This window comes from Castor canadensis, chromosome 1, assembly GCF_047511655.1.
Source record: "Castor canadensis chromosome 1, mCasCan1.hap1v2, whole genome shotgun sequence".
NCBI classification, from domain to species: Eukaryota; Metazoa; Chordata; class Mammalia; order Rodentia; family Castoridae; genus Castor; species Castor canadensis.
This window is the reverse complement of record NC_133386.1, coordinates 128,486,301-128,509,256: the sequence shown is the minus strand read 5'-3', so window position 1 is coordinate 128,509,256 and position 22,956 is coordinate 128,486,301. Positions and strand designations below refer to the sequence as shown.

The window sequence follows — 22,956 nt, the reverse complement described above, 5'->3', positions numbered from 1 at the left end:
ATTGCCAAAAAGGGTTGGCCAAGTAGCTCAAGCAATAAGAGTGTTTGCCTAGCAACTGTGAGGTCCTGAGTTCGAACCTCAGTGCCAAAAAAACAAAAAGGTGAATCATGAACATAGTTTTAAAGGTCAAATGGTCAAATATTACACAAGGACTTTAAGCAAAACAGCAGCCCTCTGCCCTATAATTCACTGTCCAATTCCACCTAATATTGCCATTCCCCAAAGGGAGCAACTTCCAACTATCTAATCTGATTCTTATTTCTATATTTTGAAATAATTTGCCTCCACTACAGTTTTTTTATTTTTAATTTTTAGAAATATTTCCTGTGTTTGAAGATAATAATTTAACTGTCCTTTTCCTCTCTACATAGGCACTTCCCTTTTCCTGATCCTCTCAGTGTATTTATATCATAATTTTGGTTAAATATTAGGAATTTCATTATTATGATTGTGTAAAAATCAGTTTCTTTTGCGCCATATAGTATACTGTGATGTGTTTTCTTGTATTAAATTTTATTTTCCTTGTGAATCAAAACAACATTGAGATTTCACTTCAATCCAGTCAGAATGGCTATCATCAATAACACAAACAACAACAAATGCTGGTGAGGATGTGGGGGAAAAGGCACACTTCTACACTGCTGGTGGGAATGTAAGTTAGTGCAACCACTGTGGAAAGCAATATGGAGGTCCCTCCAAAAACTAAAAATAGAATTACCACACAATCCAGTAATAACACTCCTGGGGCATATATCTGAAAGATAAGACAGAGACACTTGCACACCCATGTTTATTGCAGCACTATTCACAACAGCCAAGCTTTGGAAACAGTCCAGATGCCCCACTACTGACAAATGGATTAAGAAAATGTGGTATATATGCATAATGGAGTTTTGTTCAGCCATAAAGAAGAATGAAATCATGTTGCTTGCAGGTAAATGGATGGAACTGGAGAATGTCATGTTAAATGAAGTAAGCCAGGCTCAAACGCCAAAGGTTGTATGTTTTCCCTCATATGTGGAAGCTAGACCTATAAGGTAAATATACACATAAAGACATGATTGGATTATGGGTCTGTCTGAGGGGACTATAGGAGGCAGGAGAGGGAAAGAAAATATCAGAGAATGAAAAACATTGAAACATCAATATATAAGTATAATTAATGAACTGTAAGCTGTTGAAAAATAGGGGAGCATGGTAAAAGAGTAAATAGGTAATGGGGGTTAATCTGATTAAAACACGATATACATATATATACACACATATATGTTTGAAATGCCAAGACAAAACCCCCTTGGGCTATCAATATACACATTTTTTTTTAAAAATGAAGGACAGGAGGGTAAACAGTTCTTTTCTGGTGGTGGGTATCTGTGGGAGGGGGGTAGGCATAAGAGAAGGGTAAATGAGGGTGAATATGGTGCATGAACTTTGTATTCATATATGACAATGTTGAAATTATTCTAAGAAGGGTGGGGAGGAAGAACAATGGAAGAAGTAAATCTAACTAAGATATATTGTAAGCACATATGTAAATATCATAATGTATCCCCCTGTACAACTATTAAATGCTAATAAAAAATAGAAAGTAGGAAAAATACAATGAATTTTGTTTTCTTTTGAGTTAATAATTGATTCTTTTCATAGCTGCTTGCTCTTTAAATACTAATCACTATTTCATTCCTAAACTCTAACTCTCTCAACATATTTCAGTTCATCAACTAATTTGCCAATTTCCTTTCTTTTCCTTTCCTCCTTTCTTTGCCTTTCCTTTCTAGTAGCAATTTCATTTCCCTTTCTCTGATCTGTCCCAGTATGGACTGATTGTACTGTAGGGCTGCTGCAGAGTCCTGGTTCTGGGGTCTTTCTGCACTATATCCTAGGAATTTCACTGGCTTGCTTTCTCTCGTGTTTGTACTTTTGAGTTCTAGGATCCCATGTATTTCTCTTTCTTCATTTACTCTTCATGAAGAAAACATGGGAGGTAAGTTTTGAGGCCTCATTTGGCTGGATCTAGAATTCTAGGTGGGAAATAAATTCTCTGTCATTCTAATGACATTAATGGTTCCATTGTCCTTTTGCTTCCATTGTTACTGTTAAGAAGTCTAATGCCAGTTTTGTGTTTATTTTATTCTATTATTTATTTATTCTATATATATATATATTTATTGTTGGTACTGGGGATTGAACCCAGGGCCTCAAGCATGCTAGGCAAGCACTCTGCCACTTGAGCCATGCTCCCAGCCCTTTTGTTTTGGTTTTATTTTGAAATAGGGTCTTGCTAACTCTGCCCAAGCTGAGCTTGAAGTCACAGTCCTCCTGCCTTTTGGAATTACAAGCATGTACCACCACATTCTGCTGTGAGCCCTTTATTTTTACCCCATCTCTGGAAGTTTTTAAGACCTTCTCCTATCCCAGACATCAGAAATTACACAGTCAGTCTTCTTTCATCCAATGTGCTGGCAGTTGCTGGACTTTTCACTCTAGAAACTCTGAGGCATTTGCTTCCGTTGTTTTATTGATGGTATCCTTGTTCTCCATCCCCCAATTCCTCATATTCAAATCCAATGTCCCATTTTTTAATCTTTTCTTTCTTATTTTTTATATTTTTATCTGTTTGTTCTACTTTGGGAGATTTTGTTAGCTTTGCCTACTAACCCTTCAGTTGATTTTTTTTTTTTGCCATTATATTTTTATAAGGAGCCTGTTTTAGTTGTTTGAATGTTTTTCTTTAAATAGCCTCTTTATTTCATGCAACATCTTTAAGGATACTAATGATGTATTTGTGAAATGTTCTACTGTTACTCTTATTGTAGCTGTTCTTTGAGGTTTTATTAGATTTTTACTTTTTGTTTCTATGTTCATATTTCCACACAATGACTTTGGCCAGATATGAATGGTCTATACCTGTGCTTACATATTTAACTAAAAACTGATTGGAAATTTCCAGGTGTGACCAAGACTTGTTGACTGGTGGCCTTCTCTGTAAGATGATCTGCCTGATGATTCCCTAACAGCATCTGCAAATGTTCTCAGTGGCCACTTGGTTTGCCAGAAGGAATATTCCAGCCTTTTTCTGGGGAGAATAAGACTGTTTTTTTAAAAGCCTAGTGGGGGAAAGGAAGAGATGGGGAAGCGGTCTCACCATTCTATACAGATTTCATTTACTTCTGTTCCTTTTCTCAGTGTATCATATTTACCTTTAGCTGTATTGTTTCCCATAAGCCCAAAGTTTTTCAGGTTCCTTGTGTGTTGAAGGGGTTGGCACCTTGGAGAGCAGGACAAGAAAGAGGAGGGAAGCTTGAGACATTCAACTAATATTTCCCCACTCTCCTTTCAGGGGCTCTGACACCACAGTCATATATCTGTGGCGTTTCCTCCTGAGAGCTTAGATTCAGGTCTGCCCAATTATTTCTTGTCCACTGGCTTTGTAGTTCCTAAATGCTATTGTCTTCTCATCAGCCCTTTCTCCCTTTGTGGCTTTGTGTTTTATCCTTTCCCTCTCATGTTAGTAGGTGTTAGAGAAAGAGCAGGAGTCAAAGAGTGTGTCTAATCCTATGCATAAGGGAAGTCCATGCTGTTCCTCAGGCTGGGCACTTTCAGAGTTACTTAGCCACTGCCAGGGTCTTAAGCACCCCCTCTGAGAAGTACTGTCTTTCCACTATTTACTATTCCCAGGCTATGGGTGAATTTGGGACCATTAATGTCTTCAACTTTAAAGTACAGACAACAACATCTGTTTTATGGTTGTTATGAGGATAACTGGGGTGATATCTGGTCTGCAGTTTTAGTTCCTACTCCTTTGAGGAATATCTATAAAAATAACTGTCACACCTGAGCTCCAGTGGCTCATGCCTGTAATCCTTGCTACTTGGGAGGCTAAGGTCAGGAGGATCGTGGTTCAAGGTCAGCCTGGGCAAATAGTTCTCGAGATCCCATCTCCAAAATAACCAGAGCAAAATGGATTGGAGGTATGACTCAAATGGTAGAGTTCCTGCTTTGCAAGCCTTTAGCTCAAACCCTAGTCCCACCCTCCCAAAAAAAAAAAATACCAGTCATATATATTTATAATATTATGATTTCTGGCTATGTTGGTTGGGGGAAGCTCACTGGGTTATTGAAGATGGTAAGGCCAACAGGGGATGTAAGAATCTTCCTTTCCAAATGCTTTTATGACAAGTTCTGGATTATAAAAGGTAATAATGGTGATGATGATAGCTAACTTACAAGGAGCTGATTTTTGTGTCAATCAACCTGCTTCCCATATTATTTCAATCGAACATGACAACAGCTACCTGAATATATGCCATTATTGTCTTTGTTCTAGAAATGAACAAGTTGAAGTATGGAGTTGTTGAGTCTCTTGGTCAATGTCACCCAACCAATACGTGGCAGGGGGCAGTTAGAATGCCAAGTTTTGACTCAGAGTTGTTATTCCTACTACTAAAGCTAGAGTGTCTCAAATTTTAATGTTGTCACAAGTCACCCAGGATCTTGTGGCTTCTATCTCAATTGGCCTGGTGTGGGCCACAGTCTTCACAGCCAACAAGCCTCCCAGGTATTGCTGTTGCTGCTGGTCCAAGGACCACACTTTGGGTATCGAGGTCCCACACTTCAGTCCGTCTGTTGGGGACACAATGTACGGAACCCACTCCCCCCCAAGGCACAATGAGACCATGGGAACAGTAGTGTAACTCTTCTCACTGTCTCCCTCTTTGCATCCATAACCAAGGTGCAAAGACACTCCAGTCATCACAACACACTCTCCTTGGCAAGCTCATACACCACTGTCCTCTCTACTGCTCTGGACTCTCACTACTTCCCACCAATTTTGAAGTAAGTCAAGAGTACATTTGTTGTTCACAGTTAGTTACACTGCTTCTAATGCCTTCTCTGAACATGGTGCTCCTTGGATTCTAAATCTAGGTGTTCTGGAACATGCAAGGCCCTTAAGGAGTGAAAAGACTTTGAGCTTCTTCCCTCCAGCCCTTGGAAGAGTTGTTCATGTTCCCTGTAGAAATGAGCAAAAGCCATCTCCCACTCAGGGTCACTTAGACCCCCAAATAATCCTGCTTGTACTCTGGATGTCAGAGTTTGCTTTGTGAAAACAGCTCTGACAGCTGCTGCCTGTGGCCTTGCAGACCTAGGAAACAGAACTTTCATCCTCCTGTGTCTCTCTCTCCCTCATTGGTCTCTGGGACAGATCTCAGCTCTCCTCCAATTCACCTCACTGAAAGCAAGTCAACTCTAGCCAGCTTTCAACTGAGCAGGGCAGGTGATGGTCCATGAGCACACCATACATATGCAGCTATGTGAGAATCTCAGCTTAGACGCAACTCTAGCCATGGTCTGGGTATGATGCAAAGCATGGTGAGGGAGATTTTGAAGAGGTACTTCAAAAGTCAGAGTTCATCATAGGGTAAGAGAAAGCATTGGAATAAGGCTAGGGTCTGAGGCTGAAAGCCCACCTCTGCCCCTACTTAGTTATGTGACCTTGAACCTGTTAGCAACCCTCTCTGATTGTTTCCAAAGCTATAAGGTAAGGGGAGGCTGGACTCCAGATGGGTACCTTCCAGCTCTGTCCGATGCTCTGTAATCTTCTAATACTACTTAGTGGTCTAGATAAGTCTATAAGTAATTATTCCTACTTTTCAACTATCCATTCTATCAACTAAAAAAATCAGGGCAGTGCTGAGTAGAGAGATCAAATATAAAGTCAAATGACTTAGATTTCCCCTGATTAGCAATGTGATGTTAGTCACCTTTCCTCTTGAGTCTCTGGTTTTCTCCCTGAAGGAGTTGGACCTAGTAGGCAGAGTTTTAACTTTAGGCTCTGGGGCTGTGTTCAGCCTACAAGGCTGTTTTGCTTAATGCATAGACCATTGAAAAATCTTTCAGTTATTTGTCAGCAATTATGAGACTTTAGATTACAATCTGATTCCCTGGCTTTTCTTGAATGACCAGAAAACCTGAGTGACCCATTACTACAGACCCAACATTGGGCTGAACTGCATTGCAACTGCCCTTTGTGTTTTTAACTGTATTGTAATTGTGCACTTTTGTGGGTTACAGTGTGGCATTTCTGTGCATGTATGTGCTGTGTAATGATTAGATCAGGGTAATTGATATATTTATCACCTCAAACATTTATTAGTTTCTTTTCTTCTTCTTCTTTTTTGTTGGAATAGGGGTTTGAACTCAGAACCTTGCACTTGCTAGGGTGCATCCACTTCAGCCATGCTATAAGGTTTTTTTGCACTAGTTATTTTTCTAATACGGTCTCTCACTTTTTGCCTGGGTCTATTCTGGACCACGATCTGCCTACCCATGGCCTCTTGTGGAGCTGGGACCACAGGTATGTGTACCACTACACTCAGCATTTTTGTTGTGATGGGGTCTTGTTTACGTTTTGCTTGGGCTGGCTTTGAACTATGGTCTTCTGCCTCCTGCATAGCTGGAATTCAGGTGTGAGCCACTGTGCCTGGCCCCATTTATCATTTCTTTTACATCCAAAGGAAAGGAAATGAGTATAATGGGCATTCCCATGTTTATGCTGCACTATTCACGAGGAAGTGCAGCTGTCCTTTTCAAGGGACATGTGCCAGAAGCCCTGCCATGCTGGATATAATTATTGATTTGTATTGCTTAAATCCTGTACTTGAGTTCATGATCCCTGTGGACAAGTCACGGTGATGAGCTGTATAATAGCAGCTGGGTGCTTATTCTTCCTAAAATCCAGGGTCCAAATTATAAAATGAGGATAACGAATGATCATGTGATTGTGTGGGTTACATTAATAAACCAGAGCAGGGCTCAGCCAACTTCTATAAAAGAAGGCTTTGCAGGTCACATAAGATTTCTGTTACATATTCTTCTTGTATTTATTATCCTTGTTTTTTAAAATAATCTTTTAAAAATATGGATATGCTTGGTTTTCATACTATATAAAAGTAGGCCCCAGGTGGATTTGACTCCTACAACACATTTTGCTGACTCCCCAAAGTGGAGCCCATGATTTGCTTAGAGTAATGCCTGCCCTGCAATAAGTATCAATAAATGTTCATTCTCAGTATTGCAAACTCAGGCCTCTATCTGTCTTAATCTGGGATATGGGTGGACTCGTGGACTCCATGGTGCCCATCAGAAATCCCCACTTCCATTCCAGTTATCCTGCTATGACACAGAGGACGATAACATTTCATCTGTTGAGATATGTCCTTCTAAGTGGAGAGTCTACACAGTGTATAAAGAACTCTAAAGCAGCAAGACAAATACAGCTCAACTGTGTCATTGCCATGAAATCAAAGCCATTGTTTAAAGCCATTCGCTGAACCACATCCCCATTCCAGTTCTTGTTTCTGTAACATCACTGAACAACCACAGCTGGACAGAGAGTTGGAGGTCCTCTGAAATCTGATGATAGGTTCTCCGTTCTTATAGCTTTCCTCCTTTGTTTTGGTCCTCTAAGTTCCCTCCTCCCCAAACACCTTGTGCTGTATTATTTATTATTTAACTTGAATGAGGGATGCAGCTTGAGAGAAAAGTCACTTGACAAAATAAAATTGCATTGTGTTGTGTGACGCTCACACATGCCGCTTGGCATGATTAAAGTAAGAGATGTGACATTGTTTTCTCATTCAAAGAATGTGATGGCTAAATCTAAAGAAATGTCAGTTATTTTCTCTGGCATCCAAGCAACCCAAGGAGAACACACATTGAAATAAAGGAGCCAAGGAGCATATCAAGTGATTGTCCAAAAGATGCTTGTCCTTTTCTTCCCCCCTCTTGTTTGTTATTTACCAATAAATGAGACAAAATCTTATAGCGGGCATAAGCTAAGTTCCTAGGATATTTTGATCCTAAGTTTTCTTGATCTGGGTATGTAGTAGGTGTCTCATGTTTGTTGGGACTCACCACAGTTGTGCTCACTAGCAAGCACTGCTTGAACAGGTACCATATGCAGCACCCCATGCTAAGTGCTGAAAATGAAGGGATTTATGATATAATAAAGAAGAAGGATGTGTTAATATAATTCTAACATTAAGTACTAATAGGTACTATCATAACAAGAGTCAGTGTCTATTAAAAGCTTACAGCATGCTAGGTATTTTAAAAAATGCTTTCTCTTTTTTTGGCAGCACTGGGGTTTGCACTCAGGGTTTCACGCTTGCTAGGCAGGTGCTCTACCACTTGAGCCATTCCACCAGCCCCTCACTGGTTATTTTTGAGATAAGATCTCACTTTATTCAATGGCCACCCTGGACTGAGATCCTCCTCCTATTTGTGCTTCCTTATGTAGCTGGGATAACAGGAGTATACCATCACAACCAGCCATTGGGTTGAGATGGAGTCTCATGAACTTTTTGCCTGAGCAGGTCTCAAAGCACAATCCTCTTGATCTTTATCTACCAAGTAGCTAGGATTACAGGTTTTAGCTATTGGCCTGGTCTTTAAATATATTTTTTCTTATTATTTATTTATTGATGCGATTGGGGGTTGAACTCAGGGCCTCATGCTTGCTAGGCAGGCACTCTACCACACAAGTCATGTCACCAGCTCTTTAAATCAGTTTTATACAATGAATCTATTTAATCCTCTCAAAAGTCCAGTTATATGCTATTACAAATCTCCATTTTACAGATGGGGCAACTGAGGCCAGAAGCTAATTTCATTCTTTAAGGTCACATAGCTAATGAGGGGAAGAGCTCTGATTCAAACCCAGGTTGCCTAGCTTTAGGACCAGAGCCCTGGAGAGGCACTACACAGCCTCTGAACAAAAGGGTTTAAACCATATTCTAGAAACACAGTGAAGAGAAACCCCTCGTTCTGCTTTTGGAGATCAGGGCACACATGAGATGATATGTTTGTCACAAAGGTTTCCTTTGCTGGTAAGCTTGGCAGGATATTGTCTGCAGAGAAGGAACATATACCCAGAGATGATATTTGCAACAGATCCAAAACAAGAGCATTTTCAAGCCTGACCATCACACCTGCCTCTTTCCTTTTTAAATAACACTCAGCTTTATCAGCAGCTGCTTATTCAATATTACTCTTCCCTGCGGTTCTGGAAACTTCTGGAGGGCAGGTGCCTGTCTTATTGACCACTCTGTGCCTGATGTCTAACACATGTGTAAGGAAGAAATTTTGAATCAATTGAAAAAATCTACTCAAGCAGAATAGTAGGGTGACGATTAAGTTAAAATTGTCCGCTGTGGACAAGGGTTAATGTTCAGTTTCATTTTCTACCCATATTAGCATTTTAAAATTCTCATTTCACACTGCTCTTTCTTAGACATGTCCGTGGTATTCTTAAAAGGCTTTAAAAGCACAGTATTGTCAAAACTCCCATTACTATATGTTTCAGTAACATTCTATACATATATCTGGAGCAATTATTCTGTGCAAAGAATTCTGAGCACAAAGCCGTACTTTCCCCTGATAGCCATTAATTAGATGAAGTGAAATGACGTTACTGTTGCAGCACATTTTAAAGCGCAAACCCACGTGAGACAAGAAATGAACTTTCGTCTTTTCTCTTGCAGAGGAAAATCATGCCAAAGGCCAGTGCAGAAGCCCCTCCAGCCATTGGGCTGTCTTAGGGAAGCTGGCAGGCAGGACTGTCTAAGACAAGAAGTGTTTTGGCTTTGCTAGTCAGATCAACAGAGATGTCCAAGGCTGGGGGGTAAGAGGGAAAAGATAGGATCCATTTGCCAAGGACTTTAGCATAGAGCTGGAAGGCGCTTGGCAATTGGATGATTTCCTTTTAAGATGTCTTTGAAAATATCAAATCAAGAACTGCATCTTCTGGAGGGTTCCTCCACCTTTTACAGATAGTGGAAGTATAGGGGGTAGGGCTTGGTAATTTGGTTTCACATAAAAATGTTTGATTAGGAAGTTATCATAAGTGTGACTCAGATGTTTAAGAGAGACATTTGGTTTTCTCCTGGAATAGTTTCCCAATTTGGGGCCATAGAATGCTTTTGAACCTACAATCATTCAGAATAACGGATTCATGATTTTGATTTCTACCCTCCTAGATTAAGCAGTGAGCACTGAAAATCCACCCACAGTGTCCTTTGGGCCTTCAATGAGTATTATGTTCATAAGAAAAGGCAGCAGGTTCCAGAGCTGACCAAGAGGGGCTTCCTCTAGATAACAACTGAACGTCAGGTTGTTAAATACATCCCTGTGTTAGCCTGACCTGAGTTTAGCTTCTGGCCATCCTACTTAGTAGCCATGCATCTTTGGGCGAACACAAGGCTAGCATGAACAATATTCCTTCCCCTCTCGACTATGTTTCCAAATCAGAGAAATGACAGAAACAGCCATAGATCCCTTTAGAGCTAAGACAAAAGCAAAGGTGACTTGTCTGATTTTGAATTGGACAGGGATTTCTAGTTGGAAATGACATATCCCACCTGGCCCTGCTCTGAGATCTGAGACAATGTGAAACATGAGACCTATTTCACTTTTTTCCCTTCATTCCACAAACACAGCCAGCAGGCCAACCACCATGAAGGTACCACAAAGGGCAAATTTAGACATCATTCCTTTGGAGTGGTTTATGATTTACTAGATTTTTCAATACAGATTATCTCAGCAAAAGGAAGCAAGCACTGCTGGTGATCCCATACTACAGATGACAAAACTGAAGCCAAGCACTGGAGAACCTGAGTTTGACACCAGGAAGTGGAGTCAGGAGTTACTCTCAGTCTGGCTCTCTCGTTTGTCCCTGTGGCCTGCCTTTAACAACATCATCGATGTCTGTTTAGTGTTAAGTGACAAAGGGCTTTCTGCTTACACAATTTCATGTAATTCTGTGATATAGGTATCTTTATTATTATCTCTGTATTTCATTGATGGCCCACCCAAGATCACCCTAATGGTAAGAGACAGAACAGAGGCTAGATTTCAGAATCCCTATCATAATACCTTGGTAGACAATACTGTGTGTATTGCCTGCTTAAACATCTCCAAATTCAGAAACTTTAAGCATCATTTTAATGGTCTCAGATTATTTCCATAACCTATGTAAATTATAATTAAATTCCTGATAATAGGCCATTTTGTGGCAAAACCTCAACAGGCAGTGAGCTGGGGCCTGCAGGCTTGGAGGGTTATTTACCGTTCACTCTGAGGACTGCTGTTATTTAATCTGTATGTGCTGCAGCAAAGTGTTTACAAAGGATATGCAAGCTGGCTACTCAACCACAGTTTTCTTTATTCCCCCTCACATTTCTACACTGCTGGGTTTCCTGATGAAGGTGGGGTGGGATGATGGAATCATAACTGGCAGCTATGTGTCAGAAGAAATGTATATTTCCAAATGAGACTGATTGGACCACATTCCACATTGCAAAAGTGTCTCCAGAAAAAGATTTTTCTTCCCCATTTGTGAAAATAAGTGCTTTTTTTGTCTGCTTAACATTTGTGAGGACACAAAATCCAGAAAATCCAGGTCTTTTCTTTTTTATTTTTTTCTCTACCTCCTCCTCCTTCTCCTTTTCTCCTCCTTTTATCTGATAGTATTGGGGATTGAATTTAGGGTCTTGTGTTTGCAACACATCAGTGTTTTTACTGTATTTTTCAAATAAGGTCTCATGCTTTTGTGTGGGTCAGGATTAGACAGTGATCCTTCTACCTCTGCCTCCTGAGTAGCTGGGATTACAGATGTATGCCATCATGCCTGGCTCTCTTGTTTCTTTTTTTCTTAAGCTGCTGCTTCTCTCTGGTGGGATCAGCTGATCCTGGACAGTCACAGACAAGGGACAGAGGCTTCCTTAAAGTGTTTATGGTCACACTAAGATTTTCTCAAAGTAAATTAGATTAGATAATTATGTAGGCACTGGTTGCATAGATGCTCTCTGTAAACTTAGTGTGCCCAACATAATTTCAAGAGTAAACCTATACAGAATACATTATTCTAGTCTCAAGTGAACAAAGTGTTTCTCCATCTGCCAAGGGCATGACAGCCAATATGACAAAGATCCACTGTTTTAAGAAGTGTCTATTTTTGTCATTCAAATACCACTTTCCCCTTTATGTGGATTCCGTTCTTTTAGGGCACTGGTCCACTACCTTGCATAGAGAACAATCAGGTGCATAGGTTCTTCTCTACTCACTTGCTATTTAGAAATGTAAATAAGCCGAGCACCAGTGGCTTATGCTATAATCCTAGCTACTTAGAAGGCTGAAATCAGGAGGGCTGAAGTCAAAGGCCATCTTGGGGAAATAGTTCATGAGACCCCATCTCCAAAATAACCAGAGCAAAATGGACTGGAGGTGTGGCTCAAACCAAACCAAAAAAAAAAAAAAGTAAAAGAAAAAGAAATGTAGAAACCAGAGGCATCTGGCCTGAAGGACTTGGAAGGACACAGGGATGGTTTTAAACCAGAGGATTCCATGAGCTGTAAGGATTCTCACCCCTGCCTTGTCATTTTAAAGGGGAAGAAAATGTATCTCTCTCCACCTGGTTCCCAAAGGGCCCTCAGCCTTTCACTCCTTTGTTCCTCCCAACATCTCTGGGATGTGTGCCACAGGAGCTGTTACTACCTTTGTTTTACAGATGAGAAAATTGTGGTTAAGAGACAGACGAGGTAACTTCCTTTAGTTTTCGCAGAGTGAGGGATTGGAATTTAGCTCTGACTCTTCATGAGACTTTTTACATACTTGCTGGAGGTGCACATAGGATCCAGATGCTCTTCCCAGGATTTGGAAGGAGGAACGCTGGTTAAGTTCTCTTTTTTCTGACACCCTGCAGATTCTGTACTTTCATAGCTCCACACCTCTAAGCAGGGACCCAAAAGGTCTTTCATTTTTTAAAATTTTGATTTATTGTCTTTCAAGTATCATATAAATCAAATTCCTACTACTTTAGAATTGTAATGTTATGTCTCGAAGCACTCCGAAGGGGAGCAGGGGGAATTGAATTTTTACTTCAATATGACATCACCATTGAAATGTACACATTTTAATATCTTTCTCTCACTACAGCTGAACTCCTAATGGCAAAGTTGGTGGACTTGGTACCATGGTCCTCCTTCCCTGCTCCATCCCCACATCCCTCATTTTCTGCCTCAGGGCTGGCACAGTGCCTGGTGTTTGGTGGCTGCTCAGTAAAGAGCCACCGTTTTACTGTGTTGTTATTTTATTCCTACCTAATTCTCCCTTATACATAAAACTACAAAAATGTTTAAACGTTGATGTAAGGAAGTATTAATAATGCATGCCTTAACAACAAAATAATTCTTTATAGCAATGTGTAGAATTCATATGATCACATGTGCAAGTCACTCAGATAATAGGCAGATCAATGAAAAACAGCCACTTCCTGGGGAGTTTGCAGAGTACCCAATGTGAGCACTGTGCATGAAGTCACACCTAATTTTTCAGGACACTTCAGATTTCCTAGAATTTCACTTTTTTTTTTTTTTAATAAAGGCAAGTGATTAAATTCCCCCTTTGGATTTTTCATATATTACAAGGTCATCAATTTGAAGAAACCAAGTCATGTTTTCAGGTCAAGGTTTTGGCTTGGAAGAATTAAATCTCTGTGGTTTAGTGGCACAAGGGAAGCCTGTCAGGTGGACTGGCCAAGCTATAATCCTCGGCTTTTAGAACCTGGGACCCCAGAGAAGGACCGTATACTAATGGTTTCTAACACTTCCGTGTAGTGAGTACCTGCTTTGTGAGATGCAGTATACTATTAACAAGAGCCAGGCAATCTGACTTGTTCCCATTTTAGAGGCTAGGAAACTGAGACTCAAAACTACATGGCTAGGAACTGGAAGAGCAGAAATCAACCTCTGGTTGATGGAACCTTTCCAGGCTATGTTCTTTCCAACACAGCCACGTGGCTGCTTGGGGACCATGAACACTTTTTCTGAAAACTCACCGGTGTACAGAGCTCTAAGCTAAAAACCATTGCCTCAAAATGATAGGGAAAAATGGAGTTGGTTAGATATCTAATTTAGAGTCATTTCGTTTCCTCTCTGCCACCTGAGACCACAGCCGTATTTCTCCAGTGTTGGAGGAAGACACACAGACCTACTCTTACAGACATAGTTTTTAGGATCAGCATTTGGCACGGTTGCCAAATGACTTCCCAGTTACTAACATTTAAAATCACACTTGATTCATGACAGTTGAAACATCCATGCCTAATCTCAAAGTTCTTGGTTCAAGCTTGCAGTTTTGTTCTGTGCCTTGTCTGTCTCCAGGATCATCGGTAACTAAAAACCCAGTACTCCAAGGGTCCTAATGATGCAAGAGGCAGAAAGAGCCTCTCAGTAAAATTCATGGGACTCATCCTTTGCCACAGCATATGGTCTTTTTATATATTAAAAAACAACTCAGAAATGCTGACGTGAGTATCTGATCTCTGAATGAGGAAGCACTTCTAAGCATCACAAAGCAAAGAAATCATGATAAGAGGTATCAGTGGGTCGACTACATAAGACAAATTTCTAACACACTAAAAAGTTCATTAAAAAAATAAAAGGCAAATAGCACTAGGAAAATATTTGTAATGAAAGTGAGAAAGGCCTAATATTTTTAATCGGGAAGGACCTATTCATAGATTCTAGGGAAGGATCTTTCATGAATTGAAAAAAAAATCAGTAGGAAAAGAACAGAAAATTCAAAGAATACAAACAACTAATAGACATGAAAATAAGTTTTATCTCACTAATAACCAAAGAAATGTAAATTTAAACAGTGTTAAAAAATTAATTTTGTATGTCAATGTGTTAAAGGTGGAAAAGATAATTTTTAAGGTTTGTAAGCATGTGACAGCATGTCTTAGCATTTTTAGTTTGATACATGTGAACTTGCCTGTTCAACCTTGCATTTCTTTGGCTATAAAAAAAGTTTAAAAAATGTTGATGTTCTTTGACTCATTCATTCCAATTCTAGCAATCTATGCTAAGGAAATAAAGATGGGAACATGAATTATATATGCTTTCTACAACATTATTTACCTGAACAAAAATTAGGTTGAAAGGAGCCTAAATACCCAGAAAAAAAATTAGTTAAATTATGGTATATGTATTACTACTCAGGCACAAAAATTATAATTAATAAACAGTTGTAATGACATTAGAAAATGTTCAGGACATCTATAGCCACACACACACACACACACACACACACACTATAATGTCAATTTCTTAAGAAGTATTCACCCCCACACAAAGATGAAGGAAATTCACAAGTGTGCAAGAATGATTATTTCTAGATGGAGGAAATGTGATGTTATGAGTATTTATTTTCTTCTTTCTATGTAACTTTAATATTTCTATAATGAACATGTATTGCCTTTATAATTTAAAATTCTAATAAATGTTATTAACAAATCAGAAAGGAAAACATGTAGGCAGCCTGCACTGGAGGTCCTACTAAGAACACAGATCACAGTCCTCAATAATTCTCTACCCAGGGTCCATCATGCAGAGGAGCCACTGTGTCAGACCCTGGAGACAGTGGGGCAAAGGTGTGGACCCACTAAATTAAGCTTTAACGCAACCAGAGCATGCCTGGTGATTGTCAACACACCATGGAAGCAATAAACTGTGAAATGGACTTTTTCTTTCTGTGGTTCTGGCGATAGAACCCAGAGCTCTGCACAAGCTAGGCAAGTGCTCTACCACTGAGCTACAGCCCAGCCCTTATAAAATGTATTTTGATACTTAATATTTAAAGTAATTACAATGCCTGGGAGACAGTTGCTAGGAGAAAGGTTACTACTTGACTCAAGTAGAAATATGCTGCTCTGTAAATTCCCATGACTGCATAATTCTGAAAATATGGAAAAATATTTTCTCAAAAGTAATGTCTGTATATCATGGAAAGTTGATGAAAAAATTGAAAAAGTAAAGAGAAGAAAAATTATAGTGCTACCATCAGAGACAGCCACAATTAACATTTTATTATATTTTTACCTCTAAGAATGGTATTTTAATTTTCATTGGTTCAGTTTTTGCTCTTTTTGTCTACTCACAATTGAGGTCCCAGTATATTTTGTTTCCTAAAAAAATAACTTTTAAATTAACCTGTTGACCCTTTCTTTCTTTCTTTTTACTTTGGAGGAAAGATCATCATAATTTAAAGGAACTGCAATTCACTGTGTGCACGTATGTATGAGAGAAAGACACAGACACAGACGCAGAGAGAGAGAGAGAGAGAGAGCGAGAGAAAGAGAGAGAACCTTTCCAATTTTCTATGCCTGAAGAAAAAGAACAGTCTCACACTAGATATTCGTAGAGAAGCCCAGAGGAAAATATTGACAAACAAATACAGTAGCAACTAAATTTGAAAATGCACAGTATGGGTATTTGTATTCTCTTCACCTAATTTTGATCAGTATATATTAAGACTTAGGAACTTTAAACTCTCCTTTTGGAAACTGAGGCTTAATTTGTACACTCATAAACTCACATCCTCAGACTCCACTATAAGACGGAATCTCACTAGCAGTAGTTTGAGGCTCTGAAGGCATTTTTATCATACAGAAATGAGAAAGAGAGCAACAGTATCTGTATTTCTAAGGGGTCTGTAGCTCTGCACACACCAGCAAATGCTTTGTTAAGACTTCTTTGGGTTTATGCTGTCCATTAGTCATGATCATGGCCAGCAGTGTCATGTCAGTCAAAGATGTTTTGTCCTCAAATTTCAGTGCTCTCTGGCAAGGAAATTCTGATACTAACACAAGCAGTAACACTCTCGTTGTGTCTGCAGCACAGTTGGAGGCCTCAAGAAGTTACTAATACTTGAGTAAAGCCAGGTAACATTTTTAATCATCTCTACCCATCACTTTAGAAAATAAGTGGATGAGTAAATGAAAGAAGACTCACTCTAAACAGTGTCATGAGGAAAATGCACTGTCCAAGTATCAAGGAAGTTGTGTTAAAAACAGATGTTGGTTTTTGTTTCTTATTTGATCTTTGTTAAACTATGGGTTTCAAATAATAAATGTGAGCATTAGAACAGATATTATTTATCCAGCGCCTCAAGCACCATGCAAAAGCTCTTTTGTAGACATTACATTTAATTTCAACATCCTTGGTCTTCATTCCCATCTCACAGATGATGAAACCAATGCATTGTGGGAAAAACAAAATTCGAATCTTGTGTTTCATTTTGTTTTCTTGTATATGTCTTTTGAATGCAGTCCTTAGACTATACCTTACATGTGGTTACAAAGGTATCATTCTGATTTTTGAAATTTATTACTTAGTTTTACAATCATTCCCATGAGTCTGAGCAGCAGGGCACTCTGTTAAAACATGTTTTCTCCATCCCCTTCTGTCACATCAGTAGCTAGTACGAATCTGTGGTAACAGACACTGTGTTCAACACTGGGCACGCACTACAGCATTTAATTCTCACCACGATTCTATCAAGGGAAAAACCAAACAGCTAACCAAACAAACATAAACCTATTTTTCAAATGAAAAAACTGAAGCCCAGCAAAGCCTACCTAAGACCCACAGCTAGTAAGAGACATAAACTAAATTGCATTTCATCCATCAAACTTTCTCCACTAATCATGAAGACATCCTCAAAAAAAAAAAAAACCACAAAACACGGTGCAAGAAACTGCTGAAGGAATGCCAAGCCCATGGTTCACATAGGGCAGGAATGGAGGTGCAGTCTTATGCTGTCAATACAGTGACTTAAAAATGATAATGGTATTATCTGGCAAAGGATTCATAGTCACAGGTGGGACTTTTGTTGGTAACTTCTTAAAACTCTTACCTCTGACCTTTTAAGACCTTTGTCTACTTTGCTTGGCATCTTACTCATTGCTTTATACCAAAGACCATCAGCAGTAATGTTATGTCATACTCCGTGCAAGGGGGCAGAAGCCCTGGCCATTTCAACGACCCCTCTTCATATCCCTGTACCAGGCTCAGAGCTGAACAGATAACAATTAGGAGGACTGAACACCCAACCCCTGAGAAAAGGTGGAGCTCCCATTTTCTGAAGGTTTGGACAACTCTTGTCTTCTGCCTAGAGCACACTTTCATGAATTTCTAGCTCTCCCAGTATCACCCCATTTGTGACAGGTGTTCAGGGCTGAGTCCCTAAATTAGAAAAAAGATCTAAGAAGAAGTTTGGAGTTCAGAACGCTCAGTCCAGTTTGGCCCTGAGTGCTGTTGCCAATGATGGAGGACTAACAACCACATTTAAACTTGGCAAGGGGCCGTGTGACTTCATGTCACTCAGGCATTTCCCCAAGTAAAGGAGTGTTGCAGTTAGCAGCAGCTTGACCTTTCTGTTCAGTCCCTGAGCTGTGCTTTGGGACAGCTCCATCTCCCTCAGAGCTTGGTAGAACTGGCTGGAGAACAGTCCTTGACTCAAACAACTGAAAAATATACTTAACACCGCATTGATTTTCCATATAATTTTATAAGCACAAACATTCTCTTTCATTTCCTGACAAACAACTACATTCCCCAAAGTGTCCAATAAAAATCAGTAATTTGTACATCACTATCTTCCTCATTGACTGGGTTGGAAGTTATTCACCAAGGCCAAGGTCTTTTTCCTGTGGCGTCTGCCCCCTCCCCAAACAAACCATAAAGTTGATTGACAGTAGGGGCGGCTCTGAGGACCTTCCTGACCTGTTCAAAACTCTTTGAGGAGCATGGTTACTTTTCAAGCAGTCCTTCCGGGGTGAAGGAGCAGGAGAAGAGAGGAAAGGTGTGGCATCCACTAAACACAGCACTGCCCCATAGTTCCGGGATGGCACAGATTGCTCAGGTCCTCTCTCCACCTGGTCTTACCCCAGAACAAATCCTCCAGGCATGTGCCAGGAGCCAAATGAGTACACGGCCCATGGTGGCAGGTACTACTCGAAAGTTGCATCATAAAACAAGTAATGTCAGAAGTGACAATTGGAAGCAGGCAGTTGTTCTTCCTGAGAATCTGTATGCCTGTGGCACCCTCTCCCCCAGCATCAGGAACACACTGGGTCCTCCTCCTTCTGAGCCGTTCCTAACTTCCGGGACAGACTTTCCTCCCAACCAACCTCTCCTCTTGGAAGCAGAGACCAAGGCTTGACAGTGACAGCGAAAGCAGACAAAGAAAGAGAAAGAGAAAGGCGTGGATTCTCACCCAGAAGTCAGGTCTCTTCCTCGTTCCAGGAGAAGTGCAATCCCCAGGAGTCAGGGTACTAAAGTTGCCAAGGGGACTTGAAATACCGGTTTGCCACAATCCTGCAGGAATTGGCTCCCAGAGGTGAGAGGGGAGAAGGTGTCAGTCATTCAAAACCCGTCATGGCTCAGAGGCTGAAGTGAAAAAAGGAAGCAAAGAAAAGCATCGCTTAGCAATGGGCTCTTTGCATGAAACAGATACAGCGCTTTCCATGTGGACAGAGCCAGGACCTTGCACTGACTGTGTCAGGAAGTGAGTTTAGGTGGTGGTGTTTTTTTTCCTCTCTTTTTCCCTGAGCCCTGGCACTGGGGAGTGTGGAATGGCTCAACCTGTTGTAATCGAACATGTGGGTTGCTGCTTGTTGCAAAGATATTGCAGCAGCCTCTTCATTACAGGAGGCTGCTCTTGGATGCTAAGAATTGTTTCCTTGTCTGTGTATGCCTGCGTGTGCTCTAGCCTGGTGGGGAGGAGTGGGGTGCTAGGTGGGAATACAGGGAGTAGGATAAAGGAACATTGGGCAGACAGGCCCTGGCCAGGCCTGTGCTCCCTGGAGCTGTGAATCTTGGTTTGTCATTTGCCGGGGACAGTGGGTTTCTGATGGCCACATGGTGGGTGTCTGGTTCTTAGGCGACACGTCAGATGCTATAGCAAATGCATTCTTTATGCACAGTTGAGTCTTAACCCTTAGTTCTATGCCTACATCTACAGAATGCTGACCCCTAGAATCTTACCTGGCTCTCTGAATCTCAGGGTTTCTCATCACAGGCATACTGAGCACGTGGGGCAGTCTAAGAGAAATAGTGAAGTCACTCACGTGCCCAGTTGTTGGCTCATTCATTCATTTCTGCTTGCATGCCCTCACCAGTCCATTCAGGTATTCTCTACTCATCCTTGCATTAATTCATTTGTGTTAATTTATTCATTCACTCATGTGTTCATTTGTCCGTTCCATAGCCACTCATTCACTCACTCATTGATTCACATATTCATTCACAATCTCGTTTAGCATTCATTTATTCACATATCAATCCAGTCACACAATCCACACACTCACTAGACATGCATGCATTCGTTTTTGTACATGTGCAGCACTTATTTTTTCTTACATGTGCTTGTTCCATAATTCATTCTATTGTTTCCAAATCACTTATTCTTAGGTATATTGTCTGACGGTTTCTATGTTCATTCATTTATGTGCTCTTTCATTTAATTACTCAAAACACATCACGAGCCTACTGGGCGCTTGGCTAAAAGAAGAATGAAGCCCTTCCTAACCTGAAAGAGTAGAGGACAGAAGACATGACCACCAGGGATCAGGGACGGATGTCACCCCAGGGAACAGAGGGATGGGAGAAGAGGTTATGGGGAGGGCTGAGGGACCCCTAGGGAAAGAGCTCTGGATTCAGTTTCAAAGTCCAGTGGCCTTGAACCTTGCTCTCCACCTAGTGTGGCTTTGCACTTGTAAATTAACTTCTGACTCTCAGTCTCCTCTGTAAAGTGGGAATAATGTCTAAGCTCTGGGTGGTGGAAAGACTAAGTGAGGCCACAGATGTCAAGGGCCTCAAAGATTAAAAACATGGTCGGGCACCTGTAATACTAGCTACCCAGAAGGCAGAAATCAGGAGGATTGAGGCTAAAAGTCAGCCTGGGCAAATAGTTTGTGCAACTCTACCTGAAAAACCCTTCACACAAAAGGGCTGGTGGAGTAGATCAAAATGTAGGCCCTGAGTTCAAACCCCAGCATTGAAAACAAAAGAAAAAAAACAGTGCTTAGTTAATGTTTATTTTCTTTCTTCTTCCTCTTTAAATTTCTTTTCCAAACCTCTGCCAGCAAGTTTACCTTTACCTTCTCTGGAGGGAGTGGAGAGATGCTTTGTACCCAGGGGGTGGGAGAGCTAGAAGTTAATCATCTAGAGCTGGAGGGCCTCTAGAGAAAGGAGTAGGGAAACTGTCAAATAGTCTTTCAGATGTAAAGCCTGCCAAGTGAATTGGCCAAAGGAATCTATTACCATAGGATTTGCACAAACACTTTTCACCGGGTGAAAGAGGGTGGAGGATTTTGTTAAGAACCTAGGGAGAGCAGGGCTTAGGAGCTACTTTTGGGAAGGGGTGTCATTGGGAGGGGAGGGGTCTGACTGGCAGGGTGGGCTTGCTATCTCAGCAGGTCTGTGGTCTGAGGGAGAATAGGGGAGCCCCATTCCTTAAGCAGTTTTCACTCAGGTTCGCTCTGGTCCCTGCCCGCACGCACAATCATCTCACTTGTTTCTCACAGGGGCCTCATGAGCCAGATATTATTACAAACGAGAAAACTAAGAGGTTCAGCCATTTGCTCAAGGTCACACAATTAATAAGTGGTAGAAGCAGAATTTAAATGCAGACCTGTCTGATTTCAAAGCCTCTGCTTTGATCCACTGCCACTAGCTTACTCATGAAGCTTTATCACCCTCTGTGGACATTTTTTAAAGGTTCGTTATTTGGGGTATGAAAGATCATTGTCCAAAGATTTCTTACTGTCTTTTCTAGCTGAAACTTGAAATGCAAACAGAAATAGGTCAAATCTTCAAGGGAACATGAAAATTTGTATTTTAGGGTCATACACAATATATGTGTATGATATATATTGTTTTCATTTTTATTTTAAAAATATTTTGAGCAGTGGGGACATAAAAAGATGACAACAAACCCAAATGGCCCCATGGCTTCCCCTTATGCTTCCAGGCAGGGGGCCTGGGGCTGAGGCTGTCTGGGCAGGACTGGTTTTTGTGGCCTAGGCTTGCAATAAGAAATTAAGAATGTGGCAGGTTCAGAACTGGAATGCCAGATATGTGACCACGAGTATGGGAGGGACACACATGGTCAGAATGCTAGGCGAGAGATGGGGAGAGCTAGTGTCATGGGCCAAATTGTGGCCCCCACCAAATTCAGATGCTGAAGCCCTAACTTGTACCTTCCAATGTGACTGTATTTGGAGATAGGGCCTTAGAGACATAGTGAAGTTAAAATGAGGGCCTTCTGATGGCCTTAATCCAAGCTGACTGCTGTCCTTATAAGAATGGGAGATGAGGACACACAGGGCCACCAGGGGCTCTTGTGTAGAGGGATGACTATAAAGAGGCAGCAAGAGAGCAGCCAACTGCAAGCCAAAGAGAGAGGACTCAGAGGAAAACAACTTTGCTGGCACCTTGATCTTGGACTCTCAGTCTCCAGAACCATTAGAAAAATGACTGGCGTTTAAGCCACCCAGTCTGTGGTGTTCGCTTTGGCAAGCCTAGCTGGCTATTCAGCCAGGGAGCATCAGTCGGGGTCAGGACAATGGTGGTGGTGGGCTTGGTGGGGACTAGGGATAGAGGCCATGCACAGACTGTAGGAAAGGACTTCAGTATTTTAACAACCATTCTGGGGCATTCTGCTGAATCAACCCTGTTCAACCCTGTTCAGAAGAGATGTTCCAAAGTAACCTGATGCCAAGAGTGGCACAGTGAGAGACACAAGTGTTGGAGGTATTAGCATCAGCTCCCCAAAGAGGGACCCCGGGCTCAGATTTTCTATAGGAGGAAGCTTGAAGACTTCCCTGCAAAAGTGGCCAACTGAACACACTGTCTAGTTTTATTTCTTGAACACGTCGTTGAAACTCTAGGAGAAGCAGTGCTGTTTGTTGGCTTGTTTCTAAGGCATAATCTGATGAGGGCAGAACAAATGTAGACACAGACAACAGCATTCAAGCAGCTGACTGTCGGTAACAATCAACCAGAAGGTTGATCTTGGTCAATGGTGGGCAAAGCTGAGAGTCATCCTAATTTC

General features: G+C 41.0%; 1 protein-coding gene across 13 annotated transcripts in view; it reads right to left on the bottom strand.

Moving 5' to 3' along the window:
- Positions 1-22,956, bottom strand: part of Tenm4 (teneurin transmembrane protein 4) — a 2,881,475-nt gene that overhangs the window by 712,840 nt on the left and 2,145,679 nt on the right. For all 13 annotated transcript variants that reach the window (XM_074081868.1, XM_074081866.1, XM_074081845.1 and 10 more), the window contains one exon: positions 19,117-19,289. The gene's annotated coding sequence lies outside the window, so the exon portion shown is untranslated. The remainder of the gene's footprint in view (positions 1-19,116; positions 19,290-22,956) is intronic.